The sequence below is a fragment of the Podarcis cretensis genome (genome assembly GCF_951804945.1).
Source record: "Podarcis cretensis genome assembly, chromosome: 4".
Lineage (NCBI taxonomy): Eukaryota > Metazoa > Chordata > Lepidosauria > Squamata > Lacertidae > Podarcis > Podarcis cretensis.
The window spans coordinates 20,441,977-20,448,026 of record NC_137173.1 but is presented as its reverse complement, the minus strand read 5'-3'; the positions used below and the strand labels follow the sequence as shown (position 1 = coordinate 20,448,026).

Genomic DNA, 6,050 nt, shown 5'->3' with positions numbered 1-6,050 from the left:
TGTTTGGGGAACAGGAAACTGCCTTATACTGAGGTAGACCATTAGTCTACCTAGGTCAGTATTGTCTACACTGAATGCCAGCAGCTCTCCAGGATTTCAGCCTAACCCAAAAATGCTAGGAATTGAACCTGAGATCTTCTGCATGCAAAACAGGTGCGCTGCCACTGAACTACAGTCCTTCCTTCATACATAGGTAAAGGTAAAGGGACCCCTGACCATTAGATCCAGTCATGGCCGACTCTGGCGTTACGACGCTCATCTTGCTTTACTGGCCGAGGGAGCCGGCATACAGCTTCCGGGTCATGTGGCCAGCAGGACTAAGCCGCTTCTGGTGAAGCAGAGCAGCCCACGGAAATGCCTTTAACCTTCCCGCCGGAGCAGTACCTATTTATCTACTTGTACTGGTGTGCTTTCGAACTGTTAGGTTGGCAGGAGCAGGGACCGAGCAATGGGATCCCCCCGTCGTGGGGATTCGAACCGCCGACCTTCTGATCAGCAAGTCCTAGGCTCTGTGGATTAACCCACAGCGCCACCCGTGTCCCTTTCCTTCATACATACACACAGTCCAAACTAGGACTTGCCTACTGCCAGGAGCGAGTCAGCAATAAATCACACTGTGTAAGTCAAGTTAACTCTTTATTAGAAGACACAAAGACAGCTCAGGATTGCCAGGCATAAAAAGCACAGCAACTCTTCTCGGTAGGTCTTGCCACATAAGGCTGTTGTGGAGACTGAAGGTCCCCGACTTCCCACAGCTAAGTGCCCTCCTCTCCTGGATCCCTCCCATGCAATCTGAGACTATGCCAGTGCACCTGTCTTTGGTCTTCTCACTTCATGCCTCTCCTGGCCCTGGGAGAAAGGGAGAAGAGGAGCTTGTCGCAGCAGGAGGGGAAGGTTCCCTGGCTTCTTCACCAGCCTGACTCATCTCTGCCTCGTGGTCTCCCTCCTCAGCTGCTTCCACTTCAGACTCCCCTTGCTTACTAAGCTGTGTTACCTCTTTAGCTCCTGAGACCTCCTCCTCCCAGCCTGCTCCCTCTAACCACTCACAGTTGTCCCACCACCAATCCCAGGCTCTGAGCTTTCTTCCCTGAGGGATCCTTTGCATACAGCTGGTCCCTGCAGCCAAAGGTATTAGAATGCTGAACAAAACGGAGGAGGAGGAGGAGGCATTTGGATTTGATATCCCACTTTATCACTACCCTAAGGAGTCTCAAAGAAGCTAACATTCTCCTTTCCCTTCCTCCCCCACAACAAACACTCTGTGAGGTGAGTGGGGCTGAGAGACCTCAAAGAAGTGTGACTGGCCCAGCAGCTGCATGTGGAGGAGCAGGGAAGCGAACCCAGTTCACCAGACTACGAGTCCACCGCTCTTAACCACTACACCACACTGGCTCTCAATGAGTGCCTTCAATTCTGTAATAAACTATAGTTCCCATGATTCATTGGGGGAAGTCATGACTTTGGGGGTTTGTTTTGTTTTTATGATACAATGCAAATACATATAGTATGCATGTATTGCTATATACTGTATATACTTGCAGACCTTCAGATGACAAGCAACTAACAGGTCTGAATAACAACAGCAGCAGCATCAACAGAAAATGCCCAGCAAATTTCCCCATTGTTTCCCCATCCTGCCTCGTACATCCCCAGCTTCCACTACAAATGTCTCAGTCATCTGGAAGGACTGGTGTGATGCCTTCCAGTACTGACAAACAGAAAATACCAGGAAATTAGTAGATCCACATAGAGCTTTAGGATTTAAGCATTTGGCAGCAGGTCTCTCCCTCTATTTGTCAAGCTGCTGCACTGTACTGCTTTGTGCAGGATGGGAAACTGTTAGATAAGGCGTACTATCTTATAGAACAATGCATGTCTGTGTATCGTGGGATTTCACAGGCCAGTACTGTGATGCAATGGAGGAGTTCAGATAACCGCAGGCTAGATGGCCCTGCTTCTCTTTATGTCTGCTTTCTGTCTTACCGGGAACCAGGAACAATACAATTCTAGGTAGCAGCCACGCTTTATGTTTTCAAAAATGGAAACCAGCCATTAGGGATGAGTGAATCTGTCCATTTCAGTTTCCTTCAGTTTCTCATTTTTCAATTCTTACAGTTCTGCTATATTTCAACATCAGTTTGTGATTTATTTTCATTAATATATGCACTTTTATGCATGCTTTACTTTGGTATATACATTTTATGCACACCTTACTTGGCTGAATTGCAAAACCTGGAGAAGTGCAAACTTCAGAGGCGTGAATTTCCCATCAGCTGTGTTTCGATTCATGTATTATTTCAGAAGGTATGAATTAGATAGAGCTTCCTTTAAATGAGAACTAGATCAATGAGCCTCGGACTCCCTTCCAGCTCTATAATTCTATGAAATGTTTCCCACATCCCTATCATTATTCTTCCACCGCAGAATCCCAGATGCAACCTGCCACCTGCATTGGCTCCCAGTACATTTCCGGGTACAATTCAAAGTGTTGGTGCTGACCTTTAAAGCCCTAAATGGCCTGGGCCCAGTATACCTGAAGGAGTGTCTCCACCCCCATCATTCTGCCTGGACGCTGAGGTCCAGCTCCGAGGGCCTTCTGGCAGTTCCCTCATTACGAGAAGCCAAGTTACAGGGAACCAGGCAGAGGGCCTTCTCGGTAGTGGTGCCCGCCCTGTGGAACGCCCTCCCGTCAGATGTCAAGGAAATAAACAACTATCTGACATTTAGAAGACATCTGAAGGCAGCCCTGTTTAGGGAAATTTTTGATGTTTTATCATGTTTTTAATATTCTGTTGGGACCCGCCCAGAGTGACTGGGGAAACACAGCCAGATGGGAGGGGTATAAATATATTATTATTATTATTATTATTATTAGTCTGAGTATGAGTCTGCAATTTTCATCTTCAGACTGAGTCTAAACGCAAATCTCACGCCTTCAAAATCCAGCCTTATTTATTTTTACCCCCATCCTCCTCCCACCCCCTAAACTCTTCCTTCCTGAAACACTGAAGCGTTCTGGAGGACTCAAAAGCTTGCATGCTCAATTTTGGTCCTGAGAAAGGTACTGCTCACTTTGTAAAGATTTGTATAATGGCATTATATTCTCAGTTTTATTTTCAAGTCCTTTCCTAATGATCCTAAGCATGGAATTTGCATTTTTCATTGCTGCCGCACACTCAGTCAACACCTTCATTGAGCTATCTACTATAACCCCCAGCTCCACTTCTTTTACCTGCCTGAGAACTGTAGTTTATTAGGGTGTTGAGAGTTGTTAGGAGACCTCGTTCCCTCAGGGAACTACAATTCCCATACAGGTATAACAATCAATTGCTTTTCCCAGGGAACTCTGGGAAACTGTAGCTCTCCGAGGGGAATAGCGATCTCCTAACAACTCTCAGCACCCTTAACAAACCGCACTTCCCAGGATACTTTGGGGGAAGTGATATGATACTGCTTTAAGTGTACAGTGCAGATGGAGCCTTAAATAGTTGTCCAGAACTGCAAGCCATAGGGAAAAAACTGCCCTCCTGGATATAGAAAAACAGCAGTCTACTATGTTTTGCCTAGATAGAGATTTCTTAGTCTCAGTCTGCCATCTGATGGACAACGCAGTCCTTGTCTCATAAGCATTTTACCTAGATTCTCAAGCTTTTGTTTTCTTCAATGACAGCCTGAAAATTGCGAACCACGTATTAGACCTTTTTGGTTCTACAAACCAAAGTGCATAATTCATATTTTAATTGCTGACATCTTCCATTTTTAATGTAATGAATCTCCCTGCTTTGGGTGAGCAAAGTTCTGCAAAATTTGTTGTCCGAATCAATCAACCAAATGCAGATATACTCAGCTGCTCCACAACCTTTCTATGGACCACCTAAGTGCAGTGGCGTAGCGTGGGGGGTGCAGGGGGGGCCGGCCGCACCGGGCGCAACATCTGGGGGTTAGGGTTAGGGGGCGCAAATCCACGGGTTAGGGGGCGCAAATCCACGGGTTAGGGGGCACAAATTACTTGCCTTGCCCCGGGTGCTGACAACCCACGCTACGCCACTGCCGAAGTGGGCTTTTTCTCACCAAATACAACAGTGGTCCACATCTGTTAAGAATTTCTGAGAGACACCAGACATAACTACTTTAAGGACCTCCTTTTCTCCCAGAACATGATCCCTCATTTCTTGTATTAAGACCACTATGTTCATAAATAGTATGTGTTGTCTGTTAAACCTTGACTATTGGATTCAGCCTTCACACAGATGATGATAACAAAACTGACTCATTTTCAAGGTTATATACAGCTCTGTGGCCTTGTTCTAAAACACAGCTCTGAAGCAGGGACCTTCGAGTTCAAAGAACAGACAAACAAGGAAGAATCTGTGGTTCAGCTGAACTTAGGGGTTGGGAAGAAATTTAATTCACTTTGCATTTAAAGGTAAACTTATTTAATTTACACTTTCCAAAACTATATTCTTGTTGTATGTTCCCCCACCCCCACTAATATATGCATTTATGTGCACACTTTTCTCCAGTATATCATATTTGTACACATTACATGGAGGGAGAATTGCACTGTAAAAAATGTCTGTCTGTTCCACAAGAACCAAGTGGGATGGAATGTTATGTTTGGAATCTATTCCTAGAATGAAAAAGGATAAAAACACTATTGCACTAGGTGGCAGCAAAGCTGATGTTTACATCAAATCCGATTACTTACATGACTAAAACATTTTGTTTACCTGAAGACCATTTCATACAAATCAGCAGAATTCATGGGCAAAGGTTCTCCCCGGATGAACAAGTTCAGAATTCGGGTTGGGGGTTCTCTGCTTTGAATTGTGTTGTTGTATATCTTCTTATTGCTTTGTTCTCATTGGTACTTAAAACATCCTGGGATAAATACTATGAAGGAAGCTATATAAATGCCACAGATAAGTAAATCAAGGCACATTCCCCTCACACCACTGTCTCAGGAAAAAAAAACCCTGAGAATACTATCTGTGCAAAGATGTACCAAGTATACTTGGTGTACCAAGATGAAATTAGGCTTGTCGCTTCACACACACACACACAGCACTTAAAGAACAGGAAATACAGAATACATACAACAAAAGCAAAGAGGACATCTAGACATTCAGTCCCTGGGCCCCTCCAGGGGCGATAGCTGTAAAATGTGTGTGTGTGGTTAAAAAATGAAAAGCGAGCCTTCTGTTGCAAGTGGTAGTGGTCTGCCTGAGTTTATTGATCACATCTTACATTCAGCCTCTGCCTGAGGTGGAGAGGGGGTGGCACTGTGAGAGGGCCAGCAGCAGCAACAACAACAACTTCATGATGAGTCCCCACAACCTTTTTTCCAAAAAAAAAGGCATTGTGAGAATCATTGTATTTTCTCAGGTCTTTCAGTCTTTAAAAATGCTGTATTATTATTACTGTTATTGTTATTATTGAATTACCTTCTGAACCACTATCTCAAGGTGATTTGCACGAGATAATTAAAAACAGCTAAAACACTAAAACAGCAAACCCATATAAAACAAGACTAATACCCTAATATATGGACCCTTCTTGTAAAGACCTAGTTTCCAGGGGGGAAAGCCTGTCAGAACAAAACTATCTTCAATTGTTTCCAGAAAGTGATGCCTGTTGCATCTTGGCAGGTATTCCAGAGATCAGGGACAGCCACAAGAAAAGCCCTGCTCCAAGTTACTGTGGAGAGGACCCCCCTGAAGATCTTTGGAACTTACAGGGAAAACTGTAACACAGCTTGCAGCAATCTACTGGGTGTAGGAGACAAAACAGTCTCTCAAGTAACCTGTAGGGCTGTATATGTTAGTACATACACCTTGGGCTTGGCCCAGGAACAGGTTGGCAGCCAGGGCAAATGCCTCAGGGTGTTACGTTCTGAAAGTAGTTAGCCCCTCCCCACAAGCAAGCTAGCAGCCACATTCTGCACCAACCCTCTGCCCTTGCCGGTTTTACTTCGCTTTTGCGGCTGTGTTTATAGTTCTAGATTTTTAATGTTCTGTTTGCAACCTTTTATGGTTCTGCAATTGACTGTA

The 6,050-nt window shown here is 44.7% G+C and overlaps 1 long non-coding RNA gene across 1 annotated transcript in view; it reads right to left on the bottom strand.

The window, feature by feature from the left end:
• Positions 1-312, bottom strand: part of LOC307215215 — a 134,533-nt gene extending 134,221 nt beyond the window's left edge. The window contains exon 1 of the long non-coding RNA XR_013838393.1: positions 270-312. This is a non-coding gene — a long non-coding RNA (uncharacterized lncRNA). The remainder of the gene's footprint in view (positions 1-269) is intronic.
• Positions 313-6,050: the final 5,738 nt, after the last annotated feature.